Raw genomic sequence first — 25,136 nt, 5'->3', positions numbered from 1 at the left:
TGTTAAAAGCAATGGAGTCTTCCTCAGACTTGAGTCCTCTCAGGGTGATTGCCTAAGATGGCAGCTCTTCTGGTTGTGATGTGTTCTGGCAGGAAGAGGTGGGCAGGCAAACCCCGGAAGTTATGTCGGAAGAGGAGAGCCTTCAACCTTCCTTTCTGCAGAGGGAGTAAAAACTGTTATCACACCGCGCCTTGCTCGAGGGCCCAGTGGAACAGGATCCAGAATAGGACAGGTGAGATAAATAAGTGGCAACCTCCCAGATCCTTTGCCACAGAGCCAGGACTCCACAAACATTCAAACAGCTGCTGTGCCAAACTCTTGCAATTTCAAAACTCACTAGTCACGTTGGTCCATCAGATCCTTAGCACATTCTTTTCTGCAGGAAGTCTGAGCATCCAGTCCAATTTCAATTATAGTAGGCACACATCAGCATTGTTCTGAGGAGACAACCCAACATTGGCATTTTGTCTAACCAGGGGGTGGCCACAATGGTGTTTATTAAACCCAACAGGTGATACAAGACAACAATACTGCTTGCTTGAATAAACTTGGACATTCTGATGTGACCGAGCGTATGTTTCAATGACAGTAGTGCCACCTTGTGGTAACCGCAATGAAGTGCAATAAGGAATATAAAGAAGGGCTCCAACAGCAACAGAGACCTCATATAATGATAAATCAGCAGCTCCATCCCATTGTGTAATATTTGCAGTATGTTAACACTTGACGTTATTAATAATAAGTGCTTCATAACGGTTTCAGAAGGTCGGTTTTCATCCACATCTTTGGCACGACAGTTAGCACTGCTGCCACCTCATTAAAGGGGCTTTGACTTTGATACTTGGCGTGAGCACAGTTTGAGCTACCCTGTTAGGAATAACACACTGGTGAGGCTTCATCTAGAGTCCTGTGTGCAGTTTGGGTCTCCATAAAGACATAGCAGCACTAGAGTAAGTCCAGAGAAGAGCAACTAGGCTGATTCAGGGCTACAGGAGTTGAATTATGAGGAAAGATTAAAAGAGCTGAGCCTTTAAAGGGGATGAAGAGGAGATCTGAATGGAGTGTTTGAAATGATGAAGGGAATTAGTCCAGTGAATCGAAACAGTGACTTTCAAATGAGTTCATCAGGAACACAGGGACACAGTTGGAAACTTGTTAAGGGTACCTTTTACACAAACATTAGGAAGATTTTCTTCACATAGAGAACCACAGCCACTTGGAATAAGTAATCAAGTGGTGTGGTGGACAGGAGGACTTTAGAGAACCTCAAAACTCGACAATGTTATTTTGGAAGAATTACGTGGATAGGACTGGCGGGCTTTGCTGGGCCGAATGGCCTGTTCACGTGCAGATTGTGCTAATTTAGGGTATCAGAGAAAGACTCATTAACAATCATCTTGTGTTCTCTCGGCTAAAAGTCCACAATTCACCCCAAACAACTTCGCCTCCAAACAGAACTGATCAATGAGTTGGACCAGATTGCTCGACCGCTTACTTTATGAAATACGTCTTGTGGACGAGCAGACGAGAAATCCATAAGCAGCATTACATTTACAGTTAGATTTATTTGCTTAGCAGATGCTTTTATCCAAAGCGACTTACTTGTGTGTGTGTGTGTGTGTTTTATATCCTGTGCTCAAACAGTAAATTCAGAAGTTTTGGTGTCATATCCTTTAGCCCCCTCTGTGTTCTGCATACGCATTGGTAAAGACCCAGATAAGCCTGAGTTTTGTTCAGTAGGTAGAGGTTGAAAGCCTGCACTGATACAGCGTGTTGCCTCACCCACCACACAACAAACCAGCTCAGAATCCCATATTAGGACCCGAGGGCAGCACCTCAGCATCGCACTTATTCAAATGAAGTGGAATGGTGTGAGGTTTTGTTTACGGTAGCTGGAGTGCCAATCCTGTCACCAGCCCCCAGGGTTAACATCATACCTGGGATGGAGCAATTCCATGTTAAGGACCCAAAGGAGTGGCACTACTTCTGACATTTACAGGTTTCAACTGGTGACCTTCTGATTGCTGGCACAGAGCCCTAGCCTCAGATCCACCACTCTTGCCCTAACAAGTAGGTAAGTCGTCATCTCTTCATTAACTTCCCGACCAGTCGGACATAAATTTCCCCTTGGGATTAATAAAGTATCTATCTATCTATCTATCTATCTATCTATCTATCTATCTATCTATCTATCTATGTAATCCTGCCAACTATGCTATCTATCTATCTATCTATCTATCTATCTATCTATCTATCTATCTATCTATCTATCTATCTATCTATCTATCTATCTATCTATGTAATCCTGCCAACTATGCTATCTATCTATCTATCTATCTATCTTGAATTAGATTAGATTATCCATCCATCCATTTTCCAACCCGCTGAATCTGAACACAGGGTCACGGGGGTCTGCTGGAGCCAATCCCAGCCAACATAGGGCACAAGGCAGGAACCAATCCTGGGCAGGGTGCCAACCCACCGCAGTAGATTAGATTAGATAAACTTTATTAATCCCATGTGTAAATTCAAACAAATTAATCAGGAGTGGAGCACAAACACAGTCCCACCACTACCACAAACGATTCAGCTGAGTTCCCCGCATTTGGGGAAATCGCAGGGGTCGTCGTAACCCAGAGTGTAATGGATGACCCTTGACCTGGGAGGACCACCTCAGAGCCAGTAGGTAGGTAGTTGTCTCTTCATTAACTTCTCAAAGGACGACCAGGCCTCCAGTTGGATGTCACTTCATGCCTTTGCATGTGTAATCGTTGCTAACGGAATGACATTTGCCCGTTTCCATAGACTAGGCACGTGCTGTAAACTCAGAAACATAGCGAATATGGAGTGGAATATCGGGCACAGGAGTGAAGCGGACGCCAACTTATTCTGTCTGAACCCAAGCTTTGCTTGATTTTAGTTATTTTTTAAAGGACCTTTCTGACATCATTCTGGCATTTTAGGATCCAGGTTTATTTGAATTAGAGGGCTATTAGTTTAGATAAAGTGAAATGAAATTAGATCACATCAGATTAGATACATTTTATTAATCCCATGGGGAAATTCAAACAAATTAATGAGGAGGGGAGCACAAACGCATTTCCACCACTACCACAAATTATGCAGCTGAGTTCCCCGCATTTGGGGAAATCGCAGGGGTCGTCGTAACCCGGAGTGTAATGGATGACCCTTGACCTGGGAGGACCACCTTAGTGATCATGTTAATCTCCCCTGCCAGGTCAGTATTATTAAAATCTCATGGAAATCCACTGCTTGTGCGACCTCCATTTTTGTCTGAGATTAACAACCCTGCATCTCAACCCTTAAATGAAATTCATTGAGTTTTTCAAGCCAACTGATCTTCGGTTTTGACTCCTGCCAGTATCCCCTCGATTTTGGCATTGAGAGTGACGGCCATCCAGCCATCATCTTCTTACAATTGCACGGGTTATCAGTCCGCAGTTCATTCTCAGTTCTGTCCAGTTATGATGATGGATGATGACTGATGGACCTTCTAGGCTGGGTGTCTGCCTTGTGTGAAACGCTCCAGTTCCGCCCGCCCAGCTGCCACACTGAAAAATATATCCTTTTTAAATATCTTTCTTTCTGCCGCAGATAAAAACCATGATTTTTCACAACCGAGCTTGCATGTTCGATAGATGACGTTTATTCTGTGTCTAACGTCCATGACTCATGCCTCTTTATTTATGACTTTGGACTTTTTATAGCGGAGGCAATGTTTTCTTTAATTATGTGCAGTCAGATATGGCTGCTTTACAGATCAATTATTAACCGAAAAGACAGTAAAGCGTGGGACCAGTGAGACATCGTGAAAAAGGTCAGCGAGCAGCGTTTTTAAAAAAGAAAAAAATGTTCTCGTTCCAAAACCAACCTGTTGTTGCTTTGGCATGAAGCCCTTGGAGGAGAAAACACCGATAGCCCAGCTTTTATTGTTCTTGTAGGTCCTAACCTCATCAGAGTCCGTCTGTATCTCGAGTCTGAAGGACCAGCTTCCTCTTCATTAGACACATTCCAGAAGTCAGCGGTAAAAGCCCTGACAAGACACAAGAGTCTGATCCATTAGCTCTCACTCACTGCAAACAGCTCTAATCCCACATTCCAGATTGGGGAATTTGGTGGCTTAGTGTGTCCCGTCAAACCATTTCTAAGGCTCCTGTTAGTTTGCTAACAGACGGAAAAAGGAAAAGCTTTCCATTTACTTAGACGTGGAATTTATCTATAAAAGATTAGAACATGAGATTGGATGAAAAAACTTTATGGGGAACTTCAGACGCACACAGCGGCAGAAACCTAAAAAAAGGATACAGACTCACGGGACGGAAATGACAGCCAATCAATGGATTCATCTGTAACGGCCGACCCCCTTACCCAGATCGGCCACTACACTACCAAGACTTATTCCTTGGATCACCTGAGCTTTCTTGCTCTAATAACAAGCCGTACTCCTTACAAGTTGTCTTACTTTTCCAGACACAACAAATTAACCAGAAAACAGTAACAGATATGTAAAAATCAAACACGGATATATTGTGAATTGAAAAGACAGACAATTATTCAACAAAACACCACTATCCCAAAAACACCAGTGACTAATTACCGTGTTTCCCCGAAAATAAGGCCGAGTCTTATATTAATTTTTGCTCCAAAAGATGCCCTAGGACTTATTTTCAGGGGACATCTTATATTTATTCATGTACAACAAAAGGCAGTGGTGCAGTAAGAATTATGTTCCTGGACTTCTCTAGCGCCTTCAACACCATCCAACCTCTGGTCCTTAGGGACAAGCTGACAGAGATGGCAGTAGATTCACACCTGGTGCCATTGATCGTGGACTATCTTACAGACAGACCTCAGTATGTGCGTCTTGGGAACTGCAGGTCTGACATTGTGGTCAGCAACACAGGAGCGCCGCAGTGGACTGGACTTTCTCTGGTCCTGTTCAGCCAACATACATCAGACTTCCAATACAACTCGGAGTCCTGCCACGTGCAAAAGTTCACTGACGACACTGCTATGGTGGGCTACATCAGGAGCGGGCAGGAGGAGGAGTATAGGAACCTAATCAAGGACTTTGTTAAATGATGCGACTCAAACCACCTACAACTGAACATCAGCAAAACCAAGGAGCTGGTGGTGGATTTTAGGAGGATCAGGCCCCTCATGGACCCCGTGATCATCAGAGGTCACTGTGCAGAGGGTGCAGACCAATAAATACCTGTTAGTGCAGCTGGATGATAAACTGGACTGCCAATACTGATGATCTGTGCAAGAGAGGACAGAGCTGACTATACTTCCTTAGAAGGCTGGCGTCCTTCAACATCTGCAATAAGATACTGCAGATGTTCTATCAGACGGTTGTGGTGAGCGCCCTCTTCTACGCAGTGGTGTGCTGGGGAGGCAGCATAAAGAAGAGGGACAAACTGGTGAGGAAGGCAGGCTCTATTGTAGGCACAGAGCAGGACAGTTTGACATCCGTGGCAGAGCAACGGGCGCTGAACAGACTCCTGTCAATCATGGAGAATCAACTGAACAGGATCATCTCCAGACAGAGGAGCAGCTTCAGCGACAGACTGGTGTCACCGTCCTGCTCCACTGACAAACCGAGGAGACCCCACACTATGCGACTCTTCAGTTCCACCCGGGGGGGTAAACGTTAACACTACACAAGATTATAGACTCTTATACCTGCCTCACACTCTCCACCTGGCATTTTTTAACTTGCACTGCATTGTTATCACTCTATCTATCTATCTATTATATAGTGCCTTTCATATCTATCTATCTATCTATCTATCTATCTATCTATCTATCTATCTATCTATCTATCTATCTATCTATCTATCTATCTATCTATCTATCTATCTATCTATCTATCTATCTATCTATCCAAATACAGTCATGTCATCTTCTTCTGTATCATCGTCATAACTCTCCACATTTAAGACCCTCAATTTCTTGCTAGGCTTTGTCACAGGAGGCTGGGGGGACAGACCCAGCTGGGATGCCTGGAAGGACCGGGAGGTGGTGTATATGTCCCCCGAGCCAAGTATTTGGGGTGGTTGGTGCTGGGAGCACAGTGTGCTGTGTGGGACAGTGTGTATCGAAAATAAACGTGTGTACTTTTATAAAGACGTGGTCTCTGTCCGGTGGTGTTCGGGCATATCTCATAGCTTTTAGGATCCTCCATCGATGTGCGGGCTTTGATGTTTGATGAACGGTTCGATGTGGTGAAGCAAAATGCTGACATACAAATGTATTCATGTTGCTTTGATATTCCAGTAATGACACGATACATTTTAAAAGTCTCACATATCATCATTAGTGTCGTCTTTTTTATTTTTTGCACCTTCACAATATCATCAGAATGTATGGTATATTTGAGCCACAGAGAAAAAAAAAATAAGGACACAACGAAAAGGTCTATTTTGTGATTGCAGTAGAAATTTTGGCTTTTAAACTCAAAATGTCCTCTTTAACATCGTAGTTTATCATTAAAGTAGACCGTCGTAAATGTAATCTTAAAACCGACCCAGTTGTTAAATTGCTACGCGCTTCTGGGGCTTCCTCCTGAATGGACAAGGGCATCATTAGGCAGCATCGCCACACAGATCACATTACATTTATGATATTCCAGCTCTCTGCCCTTTTACAATTCTTTATATCACTTTCATGATGAAATGCATTAAAATATGTATGTGACATTTTACAGATAAATCGTTAACTTCATTTAAATAATGAATACTGTTAATAGTTACACTTATGGGGTGACACGGTGGCAGAGCGGTAGCACTGCTGTCTCGCAGTAGGGAGTCACGTCCCGTGTGATCCCTGCCTGGAGTTTGCTTGTTTTTCCTGGTGGGTTTCCACAGTGGGCTCAGTTTTCCATCCAAAGACACGAAGGTTTGGGGATTTGGTGAAGCTACAATGATGCCAATGTACGTGTGTGAGTGCTTGTGTTCACCTTGAGCTGATGCCCCATCCAGGGATTTTGTTTCTGTCTTGTGCCGATGCTCGCTGGAATGGATGCATCCCCGAACTGATGGATGTAATCATCAAACATCCTTTTTGGAGACATTGAGGCAAGGTGTCTTCGGAATTGAATGGATGTTTCGGGGCACACGTGTCGTATCGTGTGAAGTAGAAACCTGGCGTTAGGTGCCTTACTTTTCAGCTGCCGATTTTGACTAGGGGCTTATATTACAGAGCAGCCTGAAAATCATGCTAGGGCTTATTTTCGGAGTGTGGACACTGGCCCGGAAACAGACAGGTAAACATGATTTAATCACCCAACACACGTTTATTTAGAACTAATATATACAAATGTGCCACACACAACCCCAAAACTCGCCCAAAGTCCAAGCCTCACAATGCCTTTGCCTCTTCAGGTCCGCCTCCACTCCTCTCCACCAAGACTTTGTCTTCTACACTCCCGACTCCAGCCATCGAATGGAGGGAGGCGGCCCCTTTTATCCACACCCTGATGTGCTCCAGGTGCCTCCCGATTAGCTTCCGCTGGCACTCCCCAGTGTGACGGAAGTACCGGCTGCGCACCAGGAAGCACTCCGGGTGTCCCTGATCTTCTTCCCCCCAGCACTTCCGGGTGTGGCGGAAAGTTCTGAGGGCCAGGGCTCCAGGCCTGGAGGTGACCACGGACCCCTATAGGGTTGAGCTTCTAAGCTCTGTTCCCGTGGTCCCCAAAGCCACAATGGCGGTCTCCCCCTCGTGGTCTGGAGGAGGCGGTCCTTCTGGGCATCCCGGGTGAGTACCACCCCTAGCCACTCGCCACAGGAGAAACACAGTACTATAAGAACACGAATGTACAAATATTTACATCGAACCCTCTCTTGCCTATAAACAATAAACAAAAACACATAACACAAATACAGACATGGATTAGGTGAACACAGCAATTGAAATGTGGTGATAAATGAGTCCAAAATAAAGTCCGGCGATATTGACACTGCCTGTAGAGTATTGTGCTCCTTCCCGAAAACAAAACGACTTCACCATGAAAAATCTTGACAATGGCTGGGATCAAATCCAATCCTGGGGTTTCTCGGCTCTGGCTGTCGTGATGTTGAAAAAGCGAGCAGTGGAATGATACAATGAACGGCAGTGATTAATTTGTAAATGATCGAGTAGATTCTCTCCCCTCTCTCGCTCGCCTTCACTCTTCTTTTTTAATTCTTTCGGAGCAGATGGTGACTTTGGTCGAAAGAGCAAACAACTGCTCACATGGCATCGCCATCCGATGAGAGAACCAAAGTCAATGCGCAAAGCAAAATACTCTGTGGACGGCGTTTTGCGTATCGTATCGCTGAGTCGGACTCTGAGTTGTCGGATTTTGATGTAAGTGATCTGGAGATCGAAGACGAAAGTGAAGGGACCAGCATCAGCTGATCGTGGTGCTGAAAATGTCCGTGTAGCTAATGCACCACAGCTATGCTGATGACACACAGCTGTACTTCTCAATAGCACCTGATGACCCCGACTCTCTTGATTCACTAACACAATGTCTGACTTGTATCTCAGAATGGATGAATAGTAACTTTCTCAAGTTAAATAAAGAAAAAAAACTGAAATCTTAGTGATTGGCAATAATGGATACAATGAGGCTATTAGAAATAAACTGGATACATTAGGATTAAAAGTCAAGACGGAGGTAAAAAGCTTAGGGGTGATTGTTGACTGTAATCTGAATTTTAAATCACATATTCATCAGATCACTAGGACAGCATTTTTTCACTTAAGAAACATAAGTAAAGTTAGACCTCTTATATCACTGAAAGATGCTGAGAAATTAGTTCACGCGTTTGTTTTCAGTCGACTAGATTACTGTAACGCACTCCTCTCAGGACTACCCAAAAAAGACATAAATCACTTGCAACGAGTGCAGAATGGAGCTGCTAGAATCCTAACTAGGAAAAGAAAATCTGAGCACATCTCTCCAGTTTTAATGTCACTACACTGGTTACCTGTGTCATTCAGGATTGACTTTAAAATTCTGCTTATGGTTTATAAAGCCTTAAATAATCTCACCCCATCTTATATATCGGAATGTCTTACACCTTATATACCAAATCGTAACCTCAGATCCTCAAATGAGTGTCTCCTTAGAATTCCAAGAACAAAACTTAAAAGAAGTGGTGAGGCGGGCGGCCTTCTGCTGTTATGCACCTCAAATCTGGAATAGCCTGCCAATAGGAATTCACCAGGCTGATACAGTAGAGCAGTTTAAAACACTGCTGACAACACATTACTTTAACATGGCCTTTTTATAACTTCAATTTAACTTAATTTAACTTAATCCTGATACTCTGTATGTTCAATTCTTCATAATAACTACTCATGGTGGCTCTAAACTCCGTACTGACCCCTACTCTCTCTTCTGTTTCATTTTCCGGTTTTCCTGTGCCACCTCCACCTACTCAAAGCTTCATGATGCTCCAACAATGATGGATGGATCAAAAGCCAGAAGTCTACGTGACCATCATCATCATCAAGCCCTTCCGTGAGAACTTTAAATCCAAAGAGGACTGTTTCATTTATGTTAGGTAGAATGCCCAGAGGGGACTGGGTGGTCTCATGGTCTGGAATCCCGACAGATTTTATTTTTTCTCCAGCCGTCTGGAGTTTTTTTTTTTGTTTTTTCTGTCCCCCCTGACCATTGGACCTTACTCTTATTTGATGTTAATTAATGTTGACTTATTTTGTTTTCTTACTGTGTCTTTTATTTTTCTATTCTTCATTATGCAAAGAACTTTGAGCTACTGTGTGTATGAAAATGTGCTATGGAAATAAATGTTGCTGTTGTTGATGCCAACGTTCACCCGGGAGGACCGCCTCTTACGATGACAAGCCAGATTGGGTCCCACTGCGACCACCACTACCACTGCTGCGTGAAGACAGCCAGGCAGCTGGCCCATCATGTATTCCTGCCAGTCATTGAGCTGCTGCCAGAGTCACCGAATGGCCTTCGACGTGCAGCAAAAGACGTCTTATACTGACTTCTGTGTGAAACTATTGCTTTGTGTGCTTTTCGGAAAACTGGAAAAAATATTCAGCCCTCAAAGAGTTAAAGAACATACTTTTAGAAATATTAATAGGGGTTTATGATTCTCCTGCTGCGGTGGGCTGGTGCCCTGCCCGGGGTTTGTTTCCTGCCTTGTGCCCTGTGCTGGCTGGGATTGGCTCCAGCAGACCCCCGTGACCCTGTAGTTAGGATATAGCAGGTTGGATAATGGATGGATGATTCTCCTGATAAGGGATACTTTTAAGGCATTTATTTATTTATTTATTCTATATATTTTAAAGTGTAAAAGGTATTTAATACAACTGTATGGACACTGAGATACAACATAAATTCTAGAGGGAAGCTAAGTGTGCCAGAGCACGCCTTGATGGCCATATCTCTTCATTCTCTTCTAACCCTAATCCTAGAAGTGTGGAGGAGAGGAAGCTGAGAAATTAAAGAGGAATTGTGTGTCTTGGAAGAAGGCTTGCTATTGTTAATAAATTACTTATTGGAACCTGGGAGTTGTGTTGGTGTGGTGATGTCTGAGGTTTGGGGTGCTGCAGCGCCCCCTACTGGCCACAACCCCAATAGACGCTCTTATTAGTGTGAGGGGCAGAGGGAGCGAGACAGACACGTGTGCCTGGTATCGGACAAGGAGAAAGGCCGACTAGGACCTCGCGTCACAAAAAATTCCCAAAGATGACGGGAGAACCCAAGGAAAAACTTAGTAGGGCCAGACAGGTGTTGCCAGGCTGCAATAAGCCCTGCGAATGAATGAAGAAGATGCCTGGAAGAGAACTCCCTGGGGCCCCCAGACAAATGAGAGTGTTGTAATGAATGGTATGAAAGACCACATTTATCTTCCAAGTTGGCAGATAACAGTTGTTTACCTTAGCATTTGAACGATTCAAACATTTTTACCTAAAAACGGAGAGAAAGCAGGCCAGAGTTTCTTAGGAATACCTTTACAGAAGAAAAAAACGTCTCATGGGGGCATTGCAGAATGCGGACAATCGTACGGCACCCTGGCTTTGGTATGCTAGCGCTTTTTTGGGGGCATCTCCTGACCCATGCAAGTAATTTTATGGATTGTGTGAATACCACACTGGACCCTTTCCTGGCTGGAATGCCAAAAATGGAAGGAGAAGTAACCCAGCTGGAATTTGGCTTTCCCTCTCAAAAGGGAAAGATTATTGGAAAGAATTGGGGGTCGGGGGTGATGTATCAGGAGCAGTTCTTCACCCAATATAATAGATGGCTGGCATGGACCCAGTAGGGACAGAGACTTGGAGTCCTGAGGGACAATCCTGTCGGGATCGTTGGGTGAAACCAGGGGGTCCTCGCCCTCTTCTGTCTGACCCGGAAGTGGTTAACCCCTGCAACCGGAAGTACTTTTGGGTCGGACATACTGTAAAAGCAAGCTGTCCAACCTCCTCCGGGAATTGAGAATCGGGAGGCAGAAGACAGAAGTGCCAGGATCAAAAGTGACATCATCATAAGCACAGGGACCGGAAGTGAGGTCTTCAGAGGTGCTGGGACTGGAAGTGATGTCATCATAAGTGCCGGGACTGGAAGTGATGTTATCCTAAGTGCTGGGACCAGAAGTGACGTCATCATAAGCACTGGGACTGGAAGTGACATCTTCAGAGGTGCCAGGACTGGAAGTGATGTCATCATAAGCGCCGGGACCGGAAGTGACGTCATCATAAGTGCTGGGACCAGAAGTGACGTCATCATAAGCACTGGGACCGGAAGTGACATCAATAAAAGAAGGGAGGCTTAGCATGAAACGTACTGAAGCCACAACACAAGAGGACGCCGTGTGTGCATCTCCTTTAGCTATCGTATGGAATGAATTTCAGCACATAGTACTTTTGACGGCAGTATCTAAAACACGACCCGTGTGCCACAACACAGCATTGCCAACATCGATCCAGCAATGCTGCCAAAAACATAGCTAGGCCAATCTCATGCCCAGCGTGCACAAGAATGAGTCGCAGACATCATAAAGGTTTGGGGCAGCCACCTGTATGTTTTCCCTGGCTGCAAAGTTGCTTAGAATGTGATAGAGAGATGTTCATAGAACAGAGTCTGAAACAGAACTGATCATTATGAGAAAAGATAGTGGCTTTAAAGGCCGGTGGAGGAAGTGACGTCTTCTGGCTCGGAAGTAATGTGATCATAAGCACTGGGACCGGAAGTGACGTCTTCAGAGGTGCCGGGACTGGAAGTGATGTCATCTTAAGCACCAGGACTGGAAGTGACGTTATCATAAGCGCTGGGACCAGAAGCGACATCATCATAAGTGCTGGAACCGGAAGTGACGTCATCCTAAGTGCTGGGACCAAAAGTGACATCATCATAAGCACTGGGACCATAAGCACTGGGACCGGAAGTGACGTCATCATAAGCACTGGGACCAGAAGCGATGTCATCATAAGTGCCAGGATCAAAAGTGACATCATCATAAGCACTGGGACCGGAAGTGAGGTCTTCAGAGATGCCAGGACTGGAAGTGACGTTATCATAAGTGCTGGGACCTGAAGTAATGTCATTATAAGCGCTGGGACAGGAAGTGACGTCATCATAAGTGCCGGGACTGGAAGTGACGTCTTCAGAGGTGCTGGAACCCGGTGGGATTTCCCAAGAAAGGTCTGCAGGGAACTGAGAGAGACAGTTGGCACACCTGGCCACCCCCTGGTCTGGTGTAGAATTACAATTACTCAAACCCTTTAGCTGCCTCCTACTCGCACGTGTGTGACAACATCCACATTGGTCTCCATTTTGTTACATCTTGTCCAGTGTTTTTAACACCCTCGGAAGGAAATCCTAGACAGCCCTATTACCACAAATGTTTGTGATGAGTCATCTGTTGGAATGAAAAACACAATATACTTTATTTCATCCTGCATTACCAAATACATTCCAGCAGATGGTGCACTGTAAACTTTTAACACTCAGGTCTGGTCGATTATTTAGATTTCTTAAACGGGAGACACTGCTCATATAAAATATTAAGTAAAAATGTTGCTAATGGAGAACTGCATCATTTAAAATAAAATATGATTATTTCTAATGGAAAACAAATGGAGATGTGTTTTATAAAACATCAAATGAATTCAAATTATATCCCTTCTAAAACTTTCTCTCTTTTCTTTTAGAAGTTCCTCCAACCCAGTAATCATTCCCTCTTCACGCCACTCCCCAAAAATAATTGCTGTTTAATTTTTTTGTCACATTTATGGTACAGGCGATAAGTTTTCTGTGCAAATTTTTGGCTTGTGTTCAGTCTTGACTTATAAAACAACACTCACATTTTCTTAGCCCCTGGCTGAGAATATATAACACTAGTTTGAAAAATCAGATAATGAAGAATACAACTGTCTTTATCTTAATAAAATGCTTGGTATTAATTTAAAGGTTGCTTTCCAACAGTGAATGGGGGCTTCTTTCCTGATGACAAGGACACAGCCACAGTATCGGATTCATTCATAAATATACTCAGCGATATCATGCTTGAAGATGGCTCAGTGGTTAGCACTACTGCCCCACTAAATCAACATCCTATTGTTGTATCATGTCATCAAATAATCTGTGACTTGCACCTAACACGAAAGGATCTGTCACACACGGGGGGTCCCAGGATCACCCTCCAGGTTCAAATAAGGTGTGCAAATACCAGGCTGGGGCAAGTGGAGGTGCCACTGCTAACAATGTCATCTCTTTTCTCCTTTGTAGCTCAGAGAACCTGCCCATTTAGGGTTCCTAAGCCCCGCCCATTGGTATCAAAGTCCCACCTCTTCTGGGCAGGGCCATACAAATCCAAGAGCTTCTTGAAGTTGGCGCTCGCCGTCAAAGGAACACACCCCACATGATGGAGCCCCCTGACTAAGATCCGCTTGATAGAGCAGTAACCTTAGAGAAGCCACTGAGGCTACAAAGGCACCTGCTACGCCTAATTTCGGTTGCTCCATTTTTGATCATTTTTTTTGGACCATAGTCCATAGTGGTGGCTCTGAGGCTAAGGACCTGTGCTTGTATCTGGAAGGTTGCCAGTTCGAATCCCTGTTATTGACAAAAAGAGATTCCACTCTGCTGGTCCCTTGAGGAAGACCCTTAACCTGCAATTGCTCCAGGGGTGCCGTACAATGGCTGACCCTGCGCTCTGACCCCAAGGGGTATGCGAAAAATAGCAAATTCCTAATACTAGAAATTGCATAAGGCGAAATAAAGAGCAAAAAAATAAAATAAAGAGATGGCCCAGTCGGCACCCTTAGTTTCCTTTGGGTCTCCTTTGCTTCATTTGCCCCCTCACAGGGCCCACTAACTTCTCTAAGCTGCCTGCGTTTTGTTCCGTGTGTTTTGTGGGCGGTCTCACGTACAAGAGGCGGGGCCACGTGCCAATCACTGCCAGGAACTGCCCTATAAATCCAGAGGGTCTTCCACATTTCCTGGCGGTTCATTGTGAATACGCTGCGGCAGGGGTTCTTACATTTTTTTGGTCTCGTGACCCTTATCTTTGAGACCCTGAACCTGTCACCTATAGTCATCCCTTGAGCTACTTGGAGAGTCACTGACACAGGCGATGGCATTTCCTTAAACTGCAGGTTGTACGTGATGTTTTACCTGTGAGTCGTGTTGTGATTCACGACTCACAAATGACGAAGGGATAGTTTAAGGAACCTATGTGGCCGGGAGTTGGCGAGTGTTGTTTATTGTGAATTTTGTGAATTATTGGATCTCTGACTAGTCGACTTTCTGCTCTGTTTTTTGACCTCACATTTGGAATCTGCATTGGGACGGTTTTGAATTTGGACTGACTTTGTGTTTCAGGCAATTCCATTTGGCTCCACAGGACTTCATTGTGACTGAAATATGTTTTTTTTTTTGTTTTGCAAAGATGAAAACTTTTCATTTTAGAAGGATTTGGTGCTTTGCCCTTCTTACTAGGTGGGGTTTGACTGGGATATCCCCCTGAGGTGAAGCGATTTCTAGCACAGAAGTTCATAAATATGTTTTTATTTGTAAGCTAGAAAGAGCAAATGTAATATTAGAGGCATATTTTACTTCAATGAGGAGAACCGAGATGCTGTTATGTCTACCTGACCAACCTCAAGTGCTTAGAATGACTCAGGGTGTGACATTTCTGGTGACGGGGACTCAGCCTGTATCAGACCAGCATGGCAGGAGTGACTGTGTTTGAACTTACATGAGCCTGTAAGCCATCTAAACACAGGATGGTCATAAACTGCCTAATCGGAGCAACTGGGGACGAGTTGTACCTGAGCACTTTCATTGGTAACTGGCCCGGGAAGGGACAGAGAAACTAATTCTATTGGTTTAAAGTATGGCTGTTGTCACACAGATGTGCTTAAGAGACAGTTTATGGGCTTGAATACCTGCATACTCCTGCCAGACCCAGGGGTTGGCACAACACTATTGTTTGAATTATTATCAGTGACTATCTGCGATATGTAACTGTACATTTGAAGCATATGTTGATCAATAAACTGCTAGTTTTATGGTGAACAAGTCAAATCAAGCCAAGTTGGGGAGCCTGAACTGGTACAGTGTGTTGCCGCACCCACCACACCATGAAACAACTCCCGGTTGGCTACCCCACCAGGCAGACACGCGGTCCTGTCCCACCCTCCGGAAATGACCCTTCATCTGCCACAGCCAGGAGTTATGTAGGCGACCCCTTGACTTGGTCCAGCCACTCAGGTCCCCAACAATGAGGATCTTACGAGCCGGATCACCATTGGTGGAAATGCACAACATGGCCGTAATGCCATAACTGACACTCCCTCACAATGCAGGTCATGTGCCTAATTCGGGACTCCATGAGCAACACAAAGTCAAACCAACGGGACACAAGGATTTTCTGGAGAGACACAGTACTACAGGAGTCCAGTCTTCATCTCAGGTCAGTGGATAGCGTCCATGTCTCACAACCATATAGTAAGACAGGAAGCACCAAGGACTCTACAGACCTGTACCTTCGTCCTTTTGCAGATATCAGGAGCGCCACACACCTCTTTCCAGTGACCTCATGACCCCCTATGCTCTCTCAATCCGTCTACTGACTTCACAGGAAGAGTCACCAGAGTCACATGAATGTCACCGCCAAGGTAAGTAAACCTCTCAATGACGAGGTCGACACTCTCTCCACAGACAGACACACTGCTGGTGGCCGTGCCCAAGAGGTCATTAAAGGCCTGGCTCTTTGGTTTTTATCAGGACACTCGCAAGCCCAGACACTCAGACTCCTCACTCAATTTCTCGAGACCCCCGATCAGAGCCTCCATTGACTCCATGAAGATCACAGCATCGTCAGCAAAGTCAAGATCTGTGAATCTCTCTTCACCAACAGATGCCCCCCAGTCGCTGGACCCCACGACCCTGCCCAACACCCAGTCCATACAAGCATTGAACAGAGGAGGAGCAGAACACACCGCTGATGAAGCACAGAATCAGCTGAGAGGTCCTGCCTCCACTCTGCACAGCACTCACAGTACCAGTGTACAGGCCGGCCAGGATATCCAGCAACCTCGAGGGGATCCCGCAAACCCTCAGGATGTCCCACAGGGATGCTCAATCAACCGAGTCGAAAACTTTGTGAAAATCGACAAAGGCTGCAAAGAAACTCTGCCGATATTCGCATTTGCGTTCCATGAGAACCCTCAGTGTCAGGATGCAGTCGATGGTAGACTTCTTGGGTGTAAAACCAGACTGTTCCTGTCACTGGTAGGTGAGCAAGTGATCACGGATCCTATTGAGGACAACCCTAGCAAAGACCTTACCTGGCTCCAAAAGCAGTGTTATCCCCCTGTAGTTGCTGCAATCCAGGCGATCACCCTTCCCTTTCCAGATAGGGATGACAAGCCCCTCTTTTCCAGTCAGTTGGGATGATGCCAGTCTCCCAAATGGAAGCAAAGATTGCTTGCAATGCCAGGAGGACAGCCTGACCACCAGCCTGGAGAAGTTCACACTGGATACCACAGATCCCTGCAGCCTTTCACCCCCTGTGCCATCTCAGTGAGATTGGGTGGTTCACAGCTAATCGGAGGATCAGCCTCAAGAGCCGTGGACCCTGAGATATCCAATGTCCTCGCCGGAGGATCAGCATTAACCAACTGCTCAAATTAACCAGCCCAGTGGGTCACAACTGCAGTGAATGGTGAACAGTACAATATTCCATCCATCCAATATTCAACCGCTCTATCCTAACTACAGGGTCACAGAGGTCTGCTGGAGCCAATCCCAGCCAACACAGGGCGCAAGGCAGGAAACAAAGCCCAGGCAGGGGGCCAGCCCACCGCAGGGCGCGCACACACACACCAAGTACACACACGGGACAATTTAGGATCGCCAATGCACCTAACCTGCATGTCTTTGGACTCTGGGAGGAAACCCACGCAGACACTGGGAGAACATGCAAACTCCACGCAGGGAGGACCCGGGAACCAAACCCAGGTCTCCTTACTGCGAGGCAGCAGCGCTACCCACTGCGCCACTTTGCCGCCCAGTACGATATTATACAACACAATTTATTTTGTATACCCCAAAATAACACAAGGAGAGCTGCAATGGGCTTTAACCGGCCCTGTGTTTTTGACAGCCAAGCCTTGACTCTCAAAGAAGACAAGAAAAAACCCTTGAAGGGAAAAATATTCTCGGAAAAGGCCAATTCAAAGAGAGACCCCCTTTCCAGGTAGGTTGGGCGTGCAACAGGTGTCAAACCAATGGTTTTAATAATAAAATAAATAAAAAATAAAATAAATAAATAAAAAGGGGCTTAACAATACAATACACAGAGCAGAACACAAGTCATCCTCAATACAATAAAATAGTGCAATAGAAATATTACAAGTACAGAGCAGAATTCAGCAGTAGATGATATCCCATCATACGATTTGGACAAGGACCCCTCCAGTAGATGGTTACCCCCTTACCTGGGACCTCATTTATAAAGAGATGAAGCCAATTAGCTTGGTGTGCAATGGAGAAGGTGATTTGTCACATCTGATTGAGTTTACAAGTATTTGTTAAGTGTGTGTGTGTGGAGGCGTGTGGATGATCATTTAATCATCTCAGGCATTCTGGTGTTTTATTTTTAATTATTTTTTATTTTTTGAACCGTTGCTCTTATATGTTTCACTTGGCTGTTATAAGTTACATTGAGTAAATACAGCTGGAGAAATATTTTTGTGTGTGTGTCTTCATTTTAGGCTGCAAAGCAACAAAATGTGAATATTTTAATGTGTGGGGGGGCTGATTCTTTTCTATTCCCCCTGTAGTTATTTGCAGAAGCTCAAAGAAACTTGCGTCCGTCTCTCTCTCTCTCTCTCTCTCTCTCTCTCTCTCTCTTTTTCTCTCTCTCACTCCTTCCCAAAGTTAACAGCGTGGGATTCGGTTTTAATTAGCGGCTTTTTTTTTTGCAGTCGAGTGAATTACTCCCTAAAATGACAAAATGGCCTGGAATAACCTTTCCAGTGGAGTTGTTTTTCCCTCCAGAGACTGTAAGCATATTTCCCTTAATCATTTCGGATCTCCCTTAATGCCACTCGGGTCACATAACTGGAGCTTGGGCTGCCCACTTGCCACTCCTTCGGCCTTCGAGGGGCGAACCTTCCTCGTGTCGTTTTTCCAGCATCATTCCAGTTTGTTTACTACAAAGAGGGGCAGGACAAGCTCTGAGGTGTCGCCTGGACTATCTCAGTCTCCAACCCTGGAGGATTCCCCGGGTCACACATGCATGACACCAAAAACACAAGATATCAAAGTGTCCAAACCTGAAATGAAACCCTAACCCTAACCCATAGTCAAAAAGTGATCAGAAAGCCAGAATAAAAAGGTTGTCTCTGTGAGATATCCAGAAACTCGGAATATAAATTGATCCCGGGACACAAACTTTATTCCTTCTGACCCCTGGTATCACTTTGTTCATGAACTCTGATGAAGCCACTAGAAATTGCTTAGCAAACATCGAAAAAAAAAATTAAAAATAAAATGGTTATACGGAAGAATGCAAATAAATAAAATGCAGAGACCGTAAGCAAACTTTCCTTAATTGTTTTGGTTCTCCCTTAATGCCACTCTCGGGTCACATAACTGGAGTTTGTGCTGCCCACTTGCCTCTCCTTCGGCCTTCGAGGGGCGAACCTTCCTCGTGTCGTTTTTTCCAGCATCCTTCCAGTTCCTTTACTACAATGAGGGGCAGGACAAGCTCTGAGGTGTCGCCTGGACTATCTCAGTCTCCAACCCTGGAGGATTCCCCGGGTCACACATGCATGACACCAAAAACACAAGATATCAAAGTGTACAAACCTGAAATGAAACCCTAACCCTAACCCATAGTCAAAAAGTGATCAGAAAGCCAGAATAAAAAGGTTGTCTCTGTGAGATATCCAGAAACTCGGAATATAAATTGATCTCGGGACACAAACTTTATTCCTTCTGATCCCTGGTATCTCTTTGTTCATGAACTCCGATGAAGCCACTAGAAATTGCTTAGCAAACAAAACCATTCAAAATAAAATGGTTACACGGAAGAATGCAAATAAATAAAATGCACGAAGAACGACCGCAAATCAAAAAAAATAACATCAGGAACGGCTACAATGACCGTAAACACATACAGCTAAATAAATCCCAAGAAAAATGATTAGAATAACAATGAAAAATAAGCCAATCATGACATCACCTGGTATGTCCGAGAACTACGAAAGATTTCGTTGTGACCCCAGAGTTAGGTGTGTAGTGCTTCCATATACATTTATTTTCTGTTTTTTCTTCTGTCAATGAGGTCCCTGTCTCTGTCAGTGTCAGTGTACATCAATAAAAGAGGACCTTGGTGAGGTATGGGTCTGTTGTAGCGATTTCCGAGAGGATGTCATGGAAATGGAAGCGGATGCGCTGTTAAAAAAGAGTGCGAAAATGCAGGGAAAGAAGAAGAAAAGCAGCTTTATGGCGGAGGTGACAAACGTGAGCTATTCAAAACTAGGAAAGAGATTGTCTCAGTGGAGCACCGAAATCCTGCACAATTTGGAGGTGACCACCTAGAAGAGATCCTGGATACCGAATGAAGTGGACAGGACAGTTAAGAGGATCGAGACTGAGTGAGCTAGTAATAATCTTTTATCCTGGGATAGCCCATCTGAAGACTTGGAAATGTTGTGGAATGTTTTATTTTATGAAGAGACAAAACTGTGCGGGCATTTTGGGATATTTTGGGTTTATGATTTTTCACGTTATTTATCCATCCATCAATTATCCACCGCTTATCCGAGGTCGGGTCGCGGGGGCAGCAGCCTAAGCAGGGAAGCCTAGACCTCCCTCTCCTCCAGCTCCTCTGGGAGGACTCCGAGGCGTTCCCATGCCATCCAGGAGATATAATCCCTCCAGCGTGTCCTGGGTCTGCCCCGTGGCCATCTCCTAGTGGGGCATGCCCGGAATACACCCCCCAGGGAGCATCCTGACCAGATGCCCAAAACCACATCAACTGACTCCTCTCAATGCGGAGGAGCAGCAACTCTACTCCGAGTCTCTCCCAGATAACTAAACTTCTCACCCTATCTCTAAGGGAAAGTCCAGCCACCCTGCGTAAAAAACTCATTTAGGCCGTTTGTATCCGCGATCTTGCTCTTTCAGTCACTACCCAAAACTCGTGGCCATAGGTGAGGGTAGAAACATAGATCAACTGGTAAATCGACAGCCTCGCCTTTTGCCTCAGCTCTCTCTTCACCACGCCAGACCGCTGCAGAGCCGGCATTACTGCGGATGCCGCACCGATCCGTCTGTCAACCTCCTGCTCCATTCTTCCCTGACTCGTGAACAAGACCCCGAGATACTTGAACTCCTTCACTTGAGGCAGCACTGTGTTCCCAACCCAGAGAGAGCATTCCACCCTTTTCCGGCTGAGAAAATGTTATTTATCTACAGTGTAAATCCAAATCATATTATGTGATACCATCAACTGTTAAATTCTGCTCTGCACTTGTAAAATTTTTAGTTTTAAACTGTATTGAGGATTTGTTCTGTTCTGTATATTGTATTTTTGACACCCACTGCACACCCAACCTACCTGGAAAGGGGTCTTTCTTCGAGTTGCCTTTCCCAAGGTTTCTTCCATTTTTTTTCCTACTAAGGGTTTTCCTTCTTTTCTTAGAGAGTAAAGGCTTTGGGGGGGGGGCTGTTAAGAGCCCATTGCGGCACTTCTTGTGTGATTTGGGGCTATTATACAAAATATAAATTGTATTGTATTGGGGAAATGGGTTATGCAGTTACGGAATCCCGATATTGTCGTTGAGTTTGTGTGATTTGTATATAGTTGATTTATTACATTTGATTCTCCGCAACTGTTTCTCTGGCTCATTTTGTTTTTTTTTTTTTGTGTAAATTAATTTTATTATTTGATGTAATCTGTCGGTGCTGCAAGAAGAGATCTGAAGGCAGTTTGGGTGTTGACTTGCAATCCGATTCTAACACATCCCTAAAAACGTGGTGAATCATAGCGGTTACGAATATAAGAGATGTTTAAACAGAAAAAAGGTTAAAATTGGGAGAATGAAACCACGCAATATTATGTTAGAGGTCCTCTCTAAAGAGATTGAGAGAAAAAGATCAAAAAAGGGATCAAAATTGAGAAGACTACCACATCATAACAAAAACGAGAATCAAAAATCTCGCTCAAAAATTCAGGGTAAATTTAAGACCAAAAAAGTACTATACAAAAAAATGTTTCATTTGAAAGAAGGATTGAAAACGAGACCTGTAGAAACCACAAACTCGGATGATGAAATTCCTGAAATGATGACCTTTTATACACATTGTATTGTTACAGGTGGTTGACGACATCTGAGGGCACACCACCCGATGACCAAAATGACAGAGAAAACTTTGCGAGGTTGTTCACAGCAAAAATATTAATATTTAAATCAAAAAATTAATGTAAGATGCAGAATCCAGGGCTCCAGAAATTCCTAAAATGATTGCTAAACTTTGTAAACTGACAAAGAAAAATTAGGAATGAGCCCATTCACAACGCGAGCGCCAAAGCTAAAAACGAGAGACGCAAATCAAGGTTGAAAGATTCCTACAGCAAAAGTCAAAAACAAGCAGGATGTTTTAAATGGAGGATTGTAGCAGAAGCGTTTTGCTATCCGTGTGAAGGTCTGCGTAGGCAACACATTCTCTGGTGGCTTCCTCTTCAACCCGTAACGGTCGATAGTCGTGTACCGTGGTGCGCCGGGCAAATGACGGCACAGGCATTCAGAAAGGGGTGGGTGCAAAAAAGTGGTAGAGCGTTCTTATTACAATCCAACAAACACAAAGTGCAAACAGTGCAGTCATTCGATACGTAAAATAAGCAATGCGTTAAAAACAGTGCCAGTCCATGACTTCAAATCAGAGTAAAACAAACACAGTCAGCAGGTCCTTCATTTTAATTTCTTTACTCGAAATAGGAATGGGAATTTGTCGTTTTTCACGTACCTCAACTTACTCTCCAGAGAGTTTTTTCGGGGTCGGGTATTTGTACAGCGCTCCCTGGAGGAATTGCAGGTTAAGGGGCCAATGGAGAAGCATTCCTTCTGTCACTGCGAACCTTTGAGTTACCAGCCCAGATCCTTTAGCCAGAGTAGGGCCAGCGCCACCATTAGGGCAAATTAGGCATTCATAAGAGGGGGGAGCCCAGCCTCTTACACTAATAAGCTTGGCCTAGGGTGCAAAATATAATAGCAACGGCATCGAGCCAGAGTGTTCTTTCTCTGATCTAGATGAATCCAGCATGTCTCCCTCTCTGTCTCCCCAGCTCACCCATAACTTGCTCAGCTGGCGGAGACTCCGGCAACTGCAGTCCTCTCCACCGACCCCCATCTTGGCTGCTCGGGGTGGATCAGTTGTCTTCCTGCTTTCTATCTTGCACCTCTGGCGTACCTCAGATCCCCCAATTGGGGTCTCCACCACAATCCCTCCCGCTTTTTCTATGAATAATCAGAGGGGACGATCCACCCCTAGAGTGCCGATCCTTCGATCCCCCGCGGGGCTAATGACTGTACTGTGTCTCACTCACTCAATGTTAGGCTGGCTTGTCCTGCCTCACCTCCCAATACTTTCTGTTTCTCTTTCCTCTGATCCCCCATTCTCTGCCTTTTATATGGCCTAAACAGGTGCAGGTGTGATACGCTGCCTCCTCCGAGGTGTGAACGAGGCACCTGACTGATCTGCTCACATCTGCACGTGACCGCGTGATCAGCCAAGCACCCCAAACAACAACAGAGAGATGCACGCTGGCGCACACCCGCATCCATTCGGAGTCTACACGCTTCAGATCCCGATTATTTATTTAAAAGCTTCACCTCGCCACAGACCTCTCATCACAATCCGCACCTCGGATGAAGAAGTGAATCCTAGGGAGATCTGTTAACCTGAAGGTCACAACCTTCAATCACAATGTCTGAGCTGTTACATTTGTACTTTTAAACTGTGGAGCAGAGGGCTAAATCAAGGAGAAAGACAACTTTGTCCCAAACGTTACAGAGGGCGCCCCCCATAGTCCAAAGATACTCAGGTTAGGTGAATTGGCAATCCTAAATGGGCTCTAATGGGTGGTTAGGGCATGTGTGTGTGTTTGCCCTGTGATGGACTGGCGCCCTGTCCAGGGTTTCTTCCTGCCTTGCACCATATACAGCCTGTTCACTGGCACTGGGAGTGCTGTGCAGAGTGGAGGCAGACCCTCTGTGTTTTTCCCAGTTAGTCAGGGGTCTGTTCTGCTCCTACTCTGTTCAATGCTGGCATTGACAGGGTGGTGGGCAGGGTCATGGGGTCCAGCAGCTGTAGGGCATCTGTTGGTGAAGAAAGATTCACGGATCTCGACTTTGCTGCCGATGACGTGATCTTCACAGAGTCAATGAATGCTCTCATCGGGGCGCTCGAGAGACTGAGTGAGGGGTCCAAGTGTCTGGGCTTGCAAGGGTCCTGATAAAAAACAACATCCAGGCCTTTAATGGCCTCTTGGGCACGGCCATCAGCAGTGTGTCTGTCTGCAGAGAGAGTGTCGACCTCGTCATTGAGAGGTTTAATTACCTCAGCAGTGACATTCATGTGAGTCAGCCTTGCCATGTGTAAGGTGTTGAGGGCACATGGTTTTAAACCGTGCCTCTTGTGCCTTACAAAAATTTTAAGAATTGCGTATCTTGTGTGCGTGTTTTGTGTGTCAAGTAGCATATATAAGATAAAGCACTTAATTTTAAATTTAAAAGCGTACAGAAGAAGAAGTTAAGAATCTTTAAGTATAGAAGAAGAAGTATGGAAATAACTAAAGTTTCTCAAGAAAAGCTAACTTTAGAGAAGATACATTTTTCCTTTTTTTGTTGCATTTTATTCTACGTGTGTAACAACTTTTTTCTTCATTCTTGTGTGGATTATTTGCTTTTTAATTTTCACTAAATATTTTTAAAACAAACTTTTGGACTGAGAGATTTCTTTTGGCATGCGTTTTACCCGTGCTTGAACTCACCTTACACTCCAGCGGCTACACTAAAGTTTAAAAACCAGCCTAAGATTAAAGGATGAAAACTACCTGTGTGATTAACTCTTTTAGGGCGGATGTCGACTTTTGTCGACAGGAGGGGTTGAGGCGAATGTCGACTAAAGTCGACATCCAGGGATAGAGGGCGATAATCAGCTGTTAATGGCGACAAATCTCACTGTCACGTCACAGGCATTCCCTCTGTGCTTGGAAGAATGATAGACTCGTTGACTCGGCAACTAATCCTAGCGTGTGCGTGAGTTGCGAAATGTAAACAATGGCAAGATGGTATCGACATGTGACAATGGAGTGAAGCGAGTGCAGAAAAGAAAACACTCGGCAGACAATGACAATGTTTTGCGCATTATCGCGGAGTCGGACTCTGATTTTTCAGAATCGGATTTTATTGACAGTGATCAGGAGATCGAGCAAGAGAGTGAGAAGCCGGCATCAGCTGATCAAACACCAGCCGATGCGCGCCAGCGATCTGCTGCCAGTTGAGCGCGCAGCCGATGCATCTACAGCAAGGTTGCGTGGGATAAATACACAGACATTGATCCGTTGAGA

The 25,136-nt window shown here is 44.9% G+C and overlaps 1 non-coding gene and 1 pseudogene across 1 annotated transcript; both read right to left on the bottom strand.

Moving 5' to 3' along the window:
* Positions 1 to 2,545: 2,545 nt before the first annotated feature.
* Positions 2,546 to 2,690, bottom strand: LOC120517061 (annotated as a pseudogene).
* Positions 2,691 to 3,079: 389 nt separating this feature from the next.
* LOC120517059 lies at positions 3,080 to 3,246 on the bottom strand. Its single transcript, XR_005630983.1, has one exon. It is a non-coding gene; the product is annotated as a U1 spliceosomal RNA (small nuclear RNA).
* Positions 3,247 to 25,136: the final 21,890 nt, after the last annotated feature.

This window comes from Polypterus senegalus, chromosome 16, assembly GCF_016835505.1.
Source record: "Polypterus senegalus isolate Bchr_013 chromosome 16, ASM1683550v1, whole genome shotgun sequence".
Taxonomy (NCBI): Eukaryota; Metazoa; Chordata; class Cladistia; order Polypteriformes; family Polypteridae; genus Polypterus; species Polypterus senegalus.
This window is presented reverse-complemented; position numbering and strand designations above follow the sequence as displayed.